Below are 15,842 nucleotides of genomic sequence, written 5' to 3'. Positions count from 1 at the left end.
AAAAAAAAAAAAAAAAAAAAGAAAGAAAGAAAGAAAGAAGGAAGGAAGGAAGAAAGAAAGAAAGGTACAAGATAGTTCATCATAGGATTGTGATAGTCACAGATTTGTAACACCTTTGAATTTGTAGGAGTCCATCAAGAGGGGCCTGCTTGAATAAAGCATCATAGCACATCTATACAAACAGTATTATTCAAACATAAAAACAAGGCACTTTATGAAATGGTAGAAAGATTGCCAAGATTTGTAGTCAGATGAAAAAAGGTGCAGAACAGTATATATTGTCACTATTATTTGTCTAGAAAAAGAAAGAAAACAGGTAAATATCAATTGTATGCCATTTATATACTGGAAGGACACTAAGATACTGAAAACAGTGTTTACCTGTTATAAGGAGACAGCAATTATTTCTGGAAGGGCAAGCAGGCACTTGAAATCCAGAGGTGGGCAGAGGCAGACACAGCTCATGCTTTGTTGGGGAGCTGCTTCCTGGGCAGCTGATCCTGGACTTCCAGGAGGTGCTAGACCATGGCAGGTGGCCAGAGCCAAGAACAGGCTTGAAGGAATGAAAGGGTAATTTCTTTTTTTTCTAGATGGAATTTCGCTCTTGTTGCCCAGGCTGGAGTGCAATGGGACGATCTCAGCTCACTGCAACCTCTGCCTCTGGAGTTCAAGCAATTCTCCTCCCTCAGCCTCCCAAGTGACTGGGATTACAGGAATGCACCACCACACCCAGCTAATTTTTGGTATTTTTAGTAGAGATGGGATTTCACCATGTTGGTCAGGCTGGTCTTGAACTCCTGACCTCAAGTGATCCACCTGCCTCGGCTTCCCAAAGTGTTGGGATTACAAGTGTGAGCCACTGCGCCCAGCCTGAAAAGGTAATTTTTTGCAGAAGGCACAAATCAACAGGGCCAAGGTTAGTGGGCCATGAAGCAGAGTGACAGAGCTGCAGGCAGAAGATTGGATTATATTGAATACTCTCCTTGCTCCAAAGTTCTGGAGAAGCACCAGAAAGGGAAATGCCACTTAGCATGTGGGAGATCTGCTGAACCCAACTCCATGTGGCCAGGGTATCCTTATTACAGATTATAGCACATTATTGAATGGACTCTATGGAGGGGGGATGAAAATGCACCGCTTGGATTTCCTAATTCAGGAAAGACAGTTGGCAGGGAACCCCAGCTGCTGCTCCCCAATCCCCTTCCAGGTTGCAACAACACCATGCTCCCTAGGCTGCTTTCCAGTGAAGGACGGGGTATGGTTGTGAGTACTGGTTCAGGGTGCTCCTGTAATGGATGGCTTTGGCTTAAGGTTTTCCCACTGGTCTGGTGAAACTTTCTTAGAATTGAGTCCGTTTCTAGTCAAGCTTTCTTCTTTCCCCACTCACCTTTCACAGGTGTCAGATCAGCTCCACAAACTGAAGGCCCTTCCTGTCCAATCTGCTGCCCTTGTCCCTCCTGGGCATTTCTCCCGATCTACCTCTTGCATCTCTAATATTACCTGTGGAGTACCTGCTTGTCAGAGCACCTGAAGTCACACACACTCCTTATTTTACACTTCTGGTTTCCTGGCCTTTTCAAATATTTGATTTTATTTTTAATGATTATATTCTGAAATCGAGATTGTATTGAAGTTTAGAAAGAGACTGGAAAGAGATCTTATGTAAGACCCACTAAGTAGTGGATTCTATAGGATACTTGGAGTTCACCCAAGGGATTCTCATCAATAATTAAGGAAGAGAACTTTGCAATGGGAGCTCAGAATTATTGACATTACAGGTGTTATTGTCGATAACCCACTTCTCATGCCCAGGTTTTTAGAGAAGAGGACCCCACCTGGGTCTCTTGGTATATTTATTCAGTTCTTTCATCTCTACCACAGTTACTCTAGATGGTTCCAGAGTGGCCTCACTCTTTACTCAGAATCACCATTCCCAACACTCAGATTGATGTAGTCTGGCCCACTCTCCAGACTTCTGCACTCAGGAGGATTCCCCTAAGGGCTTTCACTTTCATTATCCAGCTCTAGTCATGTCCCTCCCTCCACCCATCCCCACAACTGTCCATCAGATGTATCCAGTCATGAAGAGAGTTCAGTTCCTTTTCCACAAGACTCTTGGACCCCATTCAAATGTGGAAATATGCCTAGGCACATGTTTCACAGTCCCCAGACATTCCATTTAAAGCAAACATGTGGCTGGGCATGGTGACTCACACCTGTAATCCCAGCACTTTGGGAGGCTGAGCGGGCAGATCACCTGAGGTCAGGAGTTTGAAACTAGCCTGGTCAACATGGTGAAACCCCATCTCTACTAAAAATACAAAAATTAGCCAGGCATGGTGATGGGTGCCTGTAATCCCAGCTGCTCAGGAGGTTGAGGCAGGAAAATTGCTTGAACCTGGGAGGCGGAGGTTGCAGTGAGCCAAGATTGTGCCACTGCACTCCAGCCTGGGTGACAGAGCGGAACTCTGTCTCAAAAATAAATAAATACATAAATAAAGCAAATAAGTGGTACTTTGGGTCAGATAACTGCCAAGAGTATTACTTCCCACCTCAGAGGCGTCCGGCGTTTTTTGAGTGGCTGCATGGTCAGGGCTATAGTGGGCACCATGGGAGGCAGGCTCACAGCCCTGCAGTTCTTGTGGAGTCAGGGTGTTGAGGCAGTGGTGGCAATGAGGGAGCTGGATGAATCTGCAGAAAAGGTTCCCTTGGGACAATTTGGATTCCCTTTAACTGGAACAGAGACAAGGTGATGCAGACAGAAAACACTGTATATTTAAATCTGGTCCCAATATCCCTCCAACCTTCAGTGCCTTCAGCGAGGACCATGTTGGAAGCAAGTAGTCCTGAGGACACACGGCTCCAGCTGGAAATAACAAATGTTCAAGTAAAGGCTGAAACCTTTTACCTTTCTACTATTGTGCCTTGGGGTGTTATAATAATTCTGGATGTTGGAACAGAATAGAAATGTTCTGTTGAGAACTGACAGAGAGGTTTGAAGATATTTGGGTAGTATCTGGGCCTTTGACCTTACCTCAGACTAGAAGTGATGGAAAGAAAAGAGGTACCAGATGATTGGTGAGAACGAGGTGGCATTCCCCTCACACCTTTATGAGGTGATCCTGGCCCCCAGTTTCTACTGAACTTACGCCACTAAGGGCCTTTGTGATACCCAGTGAAGCCACTGGCTTCCAATCCTAGTTAACTGGATTCCAAGTGAGCCTCTGAGACCTAGAGAAGTTGTCAGAAGTGATGTTTTTTCCTCGTTTGGATAGAACTAGTGATGTCAGAAATACCTGCTCTGTGGTAAGCACCTGGATTTCTAGGAGTTCACTGTACCTGAGTACAGGAAAGATTGAAGAAGCCAGATCAGTGCACAGACTGGAAAAAATCCTGGAAAATTTGAAGAATGCAGGGATTGAACCAGATGATTATTTCATGAGTCCCTGTGAGAAGAGACTAAAAGAACTCAAAGCTAAGGAGCAGTCAGGAATCCAGACAAGAGAGCCATTCTGGTTTTCATCTCAGAACTTGTGTGACATTGGCCAGATGCAGTGGTTCACGCATGTAATCCCAGCGCTTTGGGAGGCTGAGGCAGGCAGATCAGTTGAGCTCAGGAGTTTGAGACCAGCCTGGCCAACACGATGAAATCCCATCTTTACTAAAAATATAAAAATTAGCCAGGCATAGTGGTGCGTGCTTGTAGTCCCAGCTACTGGGGAGGCTGAGGCAGGAGAATCACTTGAACCCAGGAAGCGGAGGTTGCAGTGAGCTGAGATTGTGCCACTACACTCCAACCTGGGCAACAGGGTAAGGCTCTGTCTCAAAAAAAAAAAAAAAAAAAGTAAACAAGAACATGTGTGATATCATCTGTAATGAAGCAGGCATGCCCTCCTTACACTAATATATTGTAGTGGCTTTGCTTTTTGTTTTTTGTTTTTTGTTTTTTTTTAAGACATGGGGTCTCGGTCTGTCACCCAGGCCGGAATGGAGTGGTGCGATCATAGCTCACTGCAGCCTCATACTTCTGGGCTCCTCAAGTGATCCTCCCGCCTCCACTTCCTGAGTAGCTGGTACCACCCACGTGTGCCACCACCCTCAGCTACTAGTGACTTTGCTTTAAAGAAATGGTGGAATCCTAAATTTACAAGTAAAAATTCCCCTAAAAGATGAAAGATCTACAATTTTTTGGTTGGTATTTTATTTGACTTGGGAACTAATTGTTGAGGAAGCTATGACACGTGCAGATGGAGGGCTGATCTTGTATGAAGTTAACAGGAGGACCGTGTCCACAGATGACACTGCATTTGTGTCCCCCTGGATGTGTGTATTGTGAGGGCACTGCTTAGTTTCATGCCTCCAAATTATGCATCGCTTTTGATGCATCTGTTCGTCCTTCTTGGAACTCAGGGTTGTAGAGTCTCTTCCTCCTGGGACCTGAATTTGTCTTGGAGGTGGCTTTTAGAAATCCTCTATGTGTTATCCTGTTGACATGCACTGTGTATTTGTTTCTTCTTTCTCCTCTCATGAACCTGCTATTCTTCCATTTCTGTCTGTAGAATCACTCAACGACTACAGTTTCTGCTCACTTAATGTGTTCTATATATTCGTTCTATATGCTAGGCTCAGTGCTTGCCACGTATTGTCTCACAATGACCTCTGAGGTAGATACCACTATCCCCATTTTATCTGTGAGCAAATTGAGGCTTAGAGAGCTTAGTGTCTTGCCCAAGGCTCACCTTTCCAAAGTAGGCATCCAGAAAGTATGAGGCAGACAGTTCTAAAGAAGAAAGATAGCTGAGGTCAATTCAAATTTTCCCTGACATGGATGGAGGTTTTTGACTCAGAAATACATACTGATTTCCATGGGTATCTGTGGGCCCCTGGCCTGCTTGGTAAAAAGGGTCTGATTTCTTGTCTGCTATGTCAGCCGAAGAAACCTTAATGTCCTCTGAACTGAACCTTCCTTTGCTCTTTGGAAGGAGGCGGTCACCACAGGTACTTGGGAGTTAGAGGACAGTACTTTGTAGGGTTGATCAGAGACCCTGCTTGCCTGAGGGACGCAGTTCTTTTAGTGACCAGATGGTGCCAAATCAATGTTCCTTGCTTTCCAGATGAGCTTTTTGTTCTTAAGATTAAGGAGGCTGAGAAGGGTCTGCCCACAGTCGCCAGCTTACGGTTTGCTGGCCTCTGTGCCTGCTTGTCTACCTGGGTAGCACTGGGCAGGTGGTGCTTTGAGCCAAAGGTCCAAAGGCAGTTAGCATTTCTGGGGAAAACAGTGGCTGTTTTTCTGAGCCAGATCTCTAGATTTGAGTTTACATGGAGTCTTTTCATGGACTATCCTGAGTATCGGTGGTAAAAAGTCTTGGGGCATAAAAATTTGTCTGAATCTGACATACCACTGCTATCTTTCCAAGTGGTATTGCAAGAAAAAACATTTTGTGGTATGTTTGTTCTTACAGAAATGCCAAGGCTTTAAGATAAAGATAAGATGATAATGGGAAAAAAGAAAAACAAATGTAAAGTCCTTCAGGGAGATGTTTTCATATCTCTCAGGCCAGCCTGACTCAATCTCACCTCCCTTCAGCCAATATAACTTAATTGTACAGTTTATTATTAATAATAGTTTTATTATTACATGCAGTCCTCATTTTATACTCCTGGTTGCCTAAAATTTGCAGCTATTTTATTTTGTTTTACATAATTTGATTCTGAGATGAAGAGTTTCTACCAATTTATCATTTAGCATTTATCCAGGAAAAGATTGTAAAAAGGAAAAGACGACCATTTGTCCAGAAACAAAGCATGTTCTCTAAAAGAAGTCATCAAATTAAAACTGAAGTGTGGAAGTAATAACATTGTTATCATGCTTCCTTTTGAAAACAGCTGGTTATCACACTTTAGAAAACCATGGGCTCATTGACTGTCTCAAAAGGCACACAGACCTTTGGCATCATTGTACCCTTGAGTACCTATCCCACCATATGGTGTCTGAGCTGGTGAAATCTATTTATATAATCCTACTGGTGTTCTTTGTACATGTGTTAAACAATCAAGGTGACATGGTGTTACTATCAAAGATAGTCAAGTGAGGAGAGGCAATTATAAGCAGCCAGAATCTGAGAAACAGCTGTGACATTCACTCATTTCGCATTCAGGCTTGTTTTTCTGCAATTTCTTTTCCTATGTGTGACTGTGCTACCACTAGATGGCAGTGCAGTGGCATTCTGGTGGTCTTCAAACGAAGAGCCACATATAGGAAGAGCTTCAGGACTTCCCTCAGCCTGGCTGAAAAGCAGAACTGAGACTTCCATTGCCTTCACCCATCCATCCATCCATCCATCCATCCATCCATCTATCCACCCTCCACTCATTCACCCAACAAATATTCATTGCCTTTAAAAATAACTCTTGATAATTACACAGTTGAGTTTAAAATGATATTGCCAGAATTATATTAAAGATGACTGAAGGAGACCAGACTGAAAATGAACAGATTGAAGTACATTGCTCGTGCACCGTCAGTACAGGGTAGAAGTCCAAAAGTGGGTGCTAGGATGTTTCCAAGCCCAAGGGATCAAGCATTAGGTTTGGTCTCAAATCAAGGAGGTAGTGAAGGGCTGAGGGAGCCTTGGGAGCCATTTCTTGGGATGGGATCAGAAATCTAAAGTAATTGAAGGTCAGAGTTTTGGAACCAGAGGAACAGATAGCCACCAGTCAGAAATAGGGTAGTGTAAATGGATTTTGGTCGCTGGTGTCCTTGTGGATCCAGGCAATTTTGTAGAATTCTCACACATATAGCTGCCAGCAGAGGCAATTTGGTACTCAGCTTGCCAATTTTTAACCACGTACTATGATTTTCCTTGTACACAATCAAGGAGAGAAGCATTTGGTTCCTTTGCTTACATATTCGCTGCTTGTATACTTCTTTCCTGTTCTGTTGTTTCTAGCCTGTATTTCACCTGTATCTGTTAGAAGTTTTAACTGCTTTACTAAGAGACCTTTGTAAGACTACTCCAAAACTAAAAAGGGTCTGGGCATGGTGACTGATACCTATAATTCCAGCACTTTGGGAGGGCAATACAGCAAGACCCCATCTCTACAAAAAATACTTAAAAATTACCTGAGCATGGTGGTGCGTGCCTCTAGTCCCAGCTGCTTGAGAGGCTGAGGTGGGAGCATCACTAGAGCCCAAGAAGAGGTTGCAGTGAGCTGTGATCATGCCACCGCACTCCAGCTTGGGCAACAGAGTGAGACCCTGTCTCTAAAACAAAACAAAACAAACAAAACACTAATGACAGAAGTGGATTATTCTCCCCATCTGACTTCTTCAGTTCAAACTGCCTTCTATCAGAACAGTAAAAAGGGCAAAATTTGCTATCCCCTAATGATCGAAAGTGTGATTTTATTCTTTCAATATGTAGAGAGAACCACATACAATTGAGAGGGTAGGTTTGTTTTCTCAGGTAATGGCTTTTAAATCTTTTAGAACCCAAACCTCAATCAGAAATATATGTTACTTCACAACTGTGGCGGCCCCTGGCCTGTTTGCTGTCAAATCCATTCCTGTTCTGCTGCAATGTCATGGGGATGCTGATCCAACAGGCTGTGTTTCTGAGGCTCTCAGGTTGTTAAGTGATTCCTGGCTGGGTCCTACTGATACAAGGCCCTGCCACAACGCTGGAGAGTAGGAAGAATGGAAAAGCTAGGATGATTCTCTTTGCCTTTCTCTGCCCGAGGTGCATCTCTGACAGTGGCTAAGTCTCCTCCCTGGCTCCAGCTCTAGCCAGAAAGGCCCTCCTGTCATTAGATGAGTCTAGTTCTGGGATCTAGCCACACTGCCTCCTCTCTTTGTCCCTCTAGTCTAAAAAGATTAGTGGTTTCTGCTGTTGCTAATCTCTGGTTGCCCCACCTTCCCGTATTTGGCTTCTCAGCGTTATCATTTGTGTAACCAGTTTCCTATATTAAATTCCCTATGTTAAAAACAGATGGAATGATGGTTTCTTTTTTGTGACACATTATTATAGTACATATATGAAACTGAAACAAATGTTTCATTAACAATATTCCTCTTACTGTGTGCAATGACTGATATTTCTTATATTAGTCTATTTTCACTTTATTTATGCATTTATTTTGAGGCAGAATCTCTCTCTGTCGCCCAGATTGGAGTGCAGTGGTGCAATCTCAGCTCACTGCAACTTCCACCTCCCTGGCACAAGCAATCCTCCCACCTCAGCCTCCCAAGTAGCTGAGACCACAGGCGTGTGCCACCATGCCTGGATAATTTTTTTTACTTTTTGTAGAGACTGGGGTCTCACATATTGCCTAGGCTGATTTCGCACTCCTAGGCTGAAACAATCCTCCTATCTTGGCCTTCCAAAGTGCTGGGATTACAAGCATGAGCTACACTATCGCCAGCCAATTTCACTTTTTAAAAATGCCAGTCACAACCCACTAAATTGAGTTCACAACTTACTCACCAATGGATTTTATCTCACTAATTTGAAAAACCCTTGCTTTAGAGACTACATTTATTCATTTATTTCATTCATAGTCAGGCTTGCTGAGTTATAATCTAGGCACAGTAAACTCATACTTTTTAGCTGCACAATGTAGGAATCTTGACAAATGTATTCAGAATATTTCCATCATCCCCAAAAGTTCCCTTGTGCTCTTTTGTAGATAACCCCTCCCTCCCTCCCTAGTCCCTAGTAACCACTGATGTGCTTTTGGTCTCTATAGTTTTATCTTTTCCAGAATGTCATATACACACAATCATATAATATATAGCCTTCTGGCTGGGCGCGGTGGCTCACGCCTGTAATCCCAGCATTTTGGGAGGCCGAGGTGAGCGGATTACCTGAGGTCAGGAGTTCGAAACAAGCCTGGCCAACGTGATGAAACCCCGTCTCTAATAAAAATACAAAAATTAGCTGGGCGTGGTGGCTCACACCCATAGTCCCAGCTACTCGGGAGGCTGAGGCACAAGAATTGCTTGAACCCGGGAGGTGGAGGTTGCAGTGAGCTGAAATCGCGCCACTGCACTCCAGCCTGGGTGACAGAGCGAACCTTGTCTCCAAAATATATATATACACACACACATATGTTTGCGCGTGTGTATATATATATAGCCTTCTGCATCTGGTTTTATTCACTTTGCATAAGGCTTTATATAGTCATCCATTTTATTTTTATTTTTATTTTTTATTTTTTATTTTTGAGATGTGGTCTTGCTCTGTCTCCCAGGCTGGAGTGCAACGGCACAGTCTAGGCTCACTGCAACCTCTGCCTTCCAGTTTCAAATGATTCTCCTGCCTCAGCCTCCCAAGTAGCTGGGAATACAGGCGCATGCCACCACACCCAGCTAATTTTTGTATTTTTAGTAGAGACAGGGTTTCCCCATGTTGGCCAGGCTCGTCTCGAACTCCTGACTTCGTGATCCACCTGCCTCGGCCTCCCAAAGTGCTGGGATTACAGGCGCAAGCCTCTGTGCCCGGACTACAGTCATCTATATTTTTGCATATATAAATAGTCCACCCCTTTTACTGCTGTGTGATACTCTATGGATGTACCATGATGTATTTATCCATTCAGCTGTTGAAAGACATCTTGGTTGCTTCCAGTCATTGGTGGTTATGAATAAAACTGCTATAAATTTTTTTTTATTTATTTATTGAGATGGATTCTCACTCTGTCACCCAGGCTGGAGTGCAGTGGCTCTATCTCAGCTCACTCCAACCTCCACCTCCCGGGTTTCAATAATTCTCCTGCCTCAGCCTCCCGAGTAGCTAGGATTACAGGTGCCCACCACCACATCCAGCTACTTTTTGTAGTTTTAGTAGAGATGGGATTTCACTGTGTTGGCCAGACTGGTCTCAAACTCCTGACCTCAGGTGATCCACCTGCCTCTGCCCCCCAAAGTTCTGGGATTACAGGTGTGAGCCACTGCACCCAGCCATACTGTTATATAAAAATTTATATTCAGATATTTGTATGAACACATATCTTGATTTCCCTTGGGTACATACCTAAGAATTGAGATTGGTGGTTCATAGGGTAAATATATGTTTAACTTTATAAGAAAGCATCAAATTATTTTCTGAAATGGCTGTACATTTTTTATTCCCACCAGCAATGTATGAGAGTTCCAGTTGCTCTGCATCCTGGCCAGCATTTAGTATTGTCATTTTTTTTTTTTTTTTTTTGCCATTATAATAGGTATGGAATGCTGCCTCATTATGGCTTTAATTTTATTTTCTTTAATACCTAATGATGTTGCACAACTTTTTATGTGCTTATATCTTATTCATATATCTTTTTTGGTGAAGGGTCTATTCAATTATTTTTCCCATTTTAATTGGATTGCTTGTTTTATTTCCTTTCTTTTCTTTTTTTTTTTTTTTTTTGGAGACAGAGTCTTGTGCTGTTGCCCAGGCTAGTGTGCAGTGGCATGATCATGGCTCACTGCAGCCTCCAACTCCTGGGCTCAATCAATCCTCCCACCTCAGCCTCCTGAATAGCTGGAACTACAGGTCCACACCACCATGCCTGGCTAATTTTTGTATTTTTTTGTAGGGATAGGGTTTCACCATATTGCCCAGTCTTTTCTCAAACTTCTGGGCTCAAGCAATCCAACTGTCTTGGCCTCCTAGAGTGCTGGGAATATAGGCATAAACCACTGTGCCTGGCCAGATTGCTTGTTTTCTTATTATTGATATATGAGAATTCTTTATATATTCTAGATATATGTGATTTATAGATATTGTACCCAGTACGTAGTTGTCTTTTAATTTCCTAATAGTGTTTGTCAAAGAGTAAAAGTTTAAAAAAAATTTTATTAAATCCAATTTATTGATTTTTTTCCCATTGTGGCTCATATTTTTTTGTGCATCCTATCTAAAAAATCTTTGTGTAACCCAAGGTCATAATAATTTTCTTCTATGTTTTCTTCTTCCAGAAACTTTATAGTTTTAGATTTTACTATATGGTCTATGGTTTTATTTATATGGTCTATGATCTATTTTATTTTACTTTTATTTTTTGTTTTTTTGAAATGAAGTCTCACTCTGTCAACCAGGCTGGAGTGCAGCAGTGCAATCTCAGCTCACTGTAACCTCTGCTTCCCGGATTCGAGCTATTCTCCTGCCTCAGCCTCCCGGGTAGCTGGGATTACAAGTGTGTGCCCCTACAGCTGGCTAATTTTTGTATTTTGAGTAGAGATGGGTTTTCACCATGTTAACCAGGCTGCTCTTGAACTCCTGATCTCAAGTGATCCACTCGCTTTAGCCTCCCAAAGTGCTGGGATTATAGGCATGAGCCACTGTGTCCAGCCCTATGATCGATTTTAATTTGATGTTTGTATATCTTGCAGGATGTGGATTAAGGTTTATTTTTTATGCTTTTGAGTGTCCAATTGTTTTGGCTTCATTTGTTAAAAAGAGTATTCTTTGTCTACTGAATGCTTTTGCTCCTTTGTTAAAAGTCAGTTGACCACCTATTTGTGAGTCTATTTCTGGATTCTCCATTTTGTTTCATTTATCTGCATCCCTATTTTTTCACCAGTTCGACATCCTCTTGGTTACTGTAGCTTTAGATTAAGTGTTGAAATCAGGTTGTGTGAATCTTCCAATTTTTAAAATATTGTTTTGATGATTATAAATCATAGTCAATTTTAGAATCAGCTTTTCATATATACAAAGAAGTCTGCTAGAATTTTGACTGGGATCACACTGAATCCGTAGACCAATTTGGGGAGAATTGGCAAAAATATTCAGTCTTCTAATCCGTGAACACTTTAAATCTTAGAGACTGTTTTTTAGATTCAAAATGGATGTTTTACTTCTGATATTTGTTTTGTTACCCAGTTAGTCTGAAACCATGCAGAAGCTTTGAAGAGATCTTAACTGCTGGGGCCTGATGATTAAAGGTGCAGAGGTGGGAGTTCAGCACAGAACGGACTTAACTATTTTTATGTTCAAAGGCAAGAGAATAATAGCCTGGGCTCTGGAGTCTTCCTCTCTGGATCAAATTCTGCATTCAATGCTTTCTACCTCATTATCTTGAGCAAATTACTTAACCTCCCTTGAGGTGTTTCTTCATCTGTAAAATGACATGATAAGAATGCTACATGTTTCAGTGAGTTTCTGTAGGGATAAAACAAAACAAGATAAAATGTGTAAAAGAGTGCAATGACTTGTCCCAGTCAGTACTCACTAAATCAGCATATGGTCTATGAAAGCTAGTATGAATTTTGCCAGTTGAAAGGTCAGGAAGAACAGCTTTTTCCAAGACCAACTCGCTCCTTTAAGGCCCAAGTGCTCACTTCTAAATGCCTAGGAGGAGTGCCATTGCCAATCGAGGAGGAAAAGAGGCCTGGTTCAGTCCACAGGATCAGGAAGAAATGTCTGTGAAACCCACATCTGTGCACTGCTCGTTTACTCTGGCACCTGACTTTATTAAGTTAGTGGTCATTAGATTCTAGGTCAACAGATATGGAGCGAGGAGTGGGATGGAGTTCGCATCTCCATCTTTGTTTATTTTTATTTTTTGAGACAGGGTCTTGTTCTGTCACCCAGTGACACTGTCATAGCTCATTGCAGCTTTAAACTCCTGGGCTCAAGTGATCCTCCCACCTCAGCCTCTGGAGTAACTGAGACTACAAGCACTCCCCACCACACCCAGCTAACTGCTTTATAATCTCCCCAGTACAATTCATGGTTTGAAAAGAGGCAGGTAGCATGGTACCACTGGGAATAACTCAAATTCAAAGTTCAGAACACATTGGTAACAGCTTGGATTTGACACTTTTTACTGATCTGACCTTGAGCGAGTAACCTAGTGTTGCTGTGCCCTCATTTCCTCATCTGTAAATGGGTATATAACATGATTATTTCCAATAAGGCTTCCTGAATCCACTGTTTTGCAATGTTTTCAAAATTAACATTTTATGGCGGGGCATGGTGGCTTACGCCTGTAATCCCAGTACTTCAGGAGGCTGGGTGGATCATTTGAGGTCAGGAGCTCGAGACCAGCCTGACTAACATGGTGAAAACCCGTCTCTATTAAAACAATACAAAAATTAGCCGAGTGTGGTGGTGGGCAACTGTAATTCCAGTTACTTGGGAAGCTGAGGCAGGAGAAGGCTTGAACCCAGGAGACAGAGGCTGTCTCTTATACACATCTAGATGTGTATAAGAGACAGGTCTAGGCTCACTGCAACCTCTACCTCCCGGGTTCAAGTGATTCTCCTGCCTCAGCCTCCCGAGTAGCTGGGACTACAGGCACGTGGCACCACACCTGGCTCATTTTTTGTATTTTTAGTACAGACGGGGTTTCACGGTGTTAGCCAGGATGGTCTCGATCTCCTGACCTCGTGATTCTCCTGCCTCAGCCTCCCAAGGTGCTGGGACTACAGGCTCGTGCCACCACACCTGGCTCATTTTTTGTATTTTTAGTACAGACGGGGTTTCACGGTGTTAGCCAGGATGGTCTTGATCTCCTGACCTTGTGATCTGCCAGCCTCAGCCTCCCAGAGTGCTGGTATTACAGGCATGAGCCACTACACCCGGTCAAAAGCTAACATTTTATTATATCTTATATAGAAAACACACTTGATCATTCAAATATGGCTATTCAGATTTGAATTATATGCACCTTCTGTGATATCATGAGCCTGGAGATTGTTTCTGTGAAATTATTTGTTATTGCTGTAATAAAGACTGATTGAGTTTATAAAACACTATTCCATCTGACCCCTGAATGTCAGTGCTTAATATGCATCAGGCATTCACATTCTAACAGCCTTTGTGTTAGTATAATGGGCCAGCGAATTCTATTTGCTGCCGGAAATTCAATCATATCCTACAAACAAAGACAGACTGTTTTGATTTGGTATGTGTTGGGGACATACGTTCAATTGTTAAATTACTTTATGTGTGAGTTTTAATCAACTTGAACATATTATTTAATAAGTCATATTTCTCTCTAGAATGAAATGTTTCTTTATGAACTAGATAAACCAAATTATTGATCTATATCTACATATTTAAATGATACTTGCAGTACACATTTTGTTTATTTGTTTGTTTCGGAGACAGGGTCTCACACTGTCACCTAGGCTGGAGTGCAGTGGTGCAATCTCAGCTCACTGCAGCCTCAACCTCCTGGGCTCAAGTGATCCTTCCACCACAGTCCCACAAGTAGCTGGGACTACGGGCATGTGCCACCATGCCTGGCTTATTTTTTTGTATTTTTTGTAGAGATGAGGTTTCACCATGTTGGCCAGGCTGGTCTCAAACTCCTGAGCTCAGGCAATCTGCCCACCTCGGCCTCCCAAACTGCTGGGATTATAGGCATGAGCCATGGTGTCCGGCCGCAGTATACATTTTAAAAACACATTTTAGGACTTTCAGAAATCCATGTCAGAGGCTGAGCATGGTGGCTCATACCTGTAATCCCATCTATTTGGGAGGTCAAAGTGGGAGAATGGCTTAAGCCCAGGAGTTGGAGACCAGCCTGGGCAACATATGAGACCCCATCTCTAAAGAAAATGAGAGCCATGTCAACATATGATACCTGTAGTTTAACTGTTTTCTGTAGAGTCTCATCCAATAATTAATATAATATAATATAATATACATCCATCATTGTATTATGGAATATCTATTATATACTTGAAATTGTGTTACCTGAGAAATACAAAGATGAATAAGAGTAAGGAGCTCACAATTTATTGAAGAAATAAAGATACAAATAATTTATAGTACAATAAAAGGAGTAGTATAATCAAAATATTAATTCATTAAATTTTTTTAATAGTAGTGCCAACTGTGCCAGACCCTATACTAGCTATTAAGAATAAGATATAAGACATAAAGAGTTTATAATCTAATAGAGGAGACAGACAAATACAAAAGAAATTATAATACCAGCACTTTGGGAGGCCGAGGCAGGTGGATCACAAGGTCAGGAGATCAAGACCATCCTGGCTAACACGGTGAAACCCCATCTCTACTAAAAACACAAAAAAATTAGCCGGGTGTGGTAGCAGGCAGCTGTAGTCCCAGCTACTTGGGAGGCTGAGGCAGGAGAATGGCACGAACCTGGGAGGCGTAGATTGCAGTAAGCCGAGATCGCGCCACTGCACTCTAGCCTGGGCAACAAAGCGAGACTCCGTCTCAAAAAAAAAAAAAAAGAAAGAAAGAAAAAGAAATTACCAGAGGGTACTTAACCTAACCATGTTGTATGGTACAGGAATGAGTTCCCATAGATGAAATTGAACCTGAGTTTTGAAAAACTAACAGGAGTAAGAGGAAAAAGAGGAATAAGGGTATTATTCTAGGCAGTAAAACAACTTTTGCAAAAGTACAAAGATGATGAAAACTGCAAATCATTCGGTATGTCTGGATCCTGGGGTCCCCGGTGGAAAACGGCAAGAGGTACAGCTGGGATGAGTAGATGAAGGTAATGAAGGGCTGTGTGGGCAGTTCTAAGGGGCTGGACTTTATCCAAACCATTGAAGGGTTTTCAGTGGAGACTATATACACACATAGATGTGTATATATATTCATAAATACATGTGCATGTGTGTATGTCTATATATATACTTTATTGAGATATAATTCTTGTATCGTGTGTGTGTGTGTGTGTTTTTCCAGACAGAGTCTCGCACTGTCACCCAGGCTGGTGTGCAGTGGCTCGATCTCAGCTCACTGCAACTGCTGCCTCCCGGGTTCAAGTGATTCTCCTGCCTCAGCCTCCTGAGCAGCTGGGATTACAGACGTGTGCCACCATATCTGGCTAATTTTTGTATTTTTAGTAAAGATGGGGTTTCTCAATGT

General features: G+C 42.4%; 1 pseudogene; it reads left to right on the top strand.

The window, feature by feature from the left end:
- Positions 1-15,842, top strand: part of LOC105551208 — a 174,906-nt pseudogene that overhangs the window by 101,892 nt on the left and 57,172 nt on the right.

This window comes from Mandrillus leucophaeus, unplaced genomic scaffold (assembly GCF_000951045.1).
Source record: "Mandrillus leucophaeus isolate KB7577 unplaced genomic scaffold, Mleu.le_1.0 Scaffold51, whole genome shotgun sequence".
NCBI classification, from domain to species: domain Eukaryota; kingdom Metazoa; phylum Chordata; class Mammalia; order Primates; family Cercopithecidae; genus Mandrillus; species Mandrillus leucophaeus.
The sequence above is the reverse complement of the archived record's forward strand: the minus strand, read 5'-3'. Positions and strand labels throughout refer to the sequence as shown.